Genomic DNA, 706 nt, shown 5'->3' with positions numbered 1-706 from the left:
TGGATTGGTTGTCTCGAAGTCATTGCAGTCTAGTAAACACCATTAGTTTCTGTTGCTCCATGTAGTGCCTGATTGCGGTGCGCGGTAAAGGTTTCAATTCTGGCGTTACTGATGTATTAACTGTACGATCACTTTCTAAAGATACTAATTTATTTTGGCCTCTTGTAGATTTTTCTTGTCTTGTATTTTCTTTTGTGCAGCTTAAGAGATACGTGGCTACCTTGTGTTATTATCTATTATAACATTCATTTGGTGCTTCAAGTATTGAACTAGTGGTAACATTGACTTCGAGGGGACATCGCCAGGGGTGTGTTATTTGCTCAGACGCTGTTATTTATTTGCCACTGATCAAAGAATAATAAGGGTGGAAGAGATCACATAATATCCGTCTGCATCTGTTTTCTTATCAGAACCTATCTAGATATGGATACAGATTTTGTCTGTATCAGATTCCAATCCCATCAAAGAAAAGCAGATACGTATCCCACCATCCAGTTCTATTGGTAATTTTATCTAATTTTATATAGCATTGATGAATTCTAAAGAGAGTGTTCATTTTTGAGAAAATATAGACCAACTATTCAATTATATCTCTGTTTGTATCTATATCCTCGAGAATGATGATATATAAACAATCAAAATGTAAACCGTAGAAACCTTAAAAAGCGATGCAGTGCATGGAAGCTGTACCTAAACTGAAAACAGA

Source organism: Elaeis guineensis, chromosome 7, assembly GCF_000442705.2.
Source record: "Elaeis guineensis isolate ETL-2024a chromosome 7, EG11, whole genome shotgun sequence".
Classification (NCBI taxonomy): domain Eukaryota; kingdom Viridiplantae; phylum Streptophyta; class Magnoliopsida; order Arecales; family Arecaceae; genus Elaeis; species Elaeis guineensis.
The sequence above is the reverse complement of the archived record's forward strand: the minus strand, read 5'-3'. Positions refer to the sequence as shown.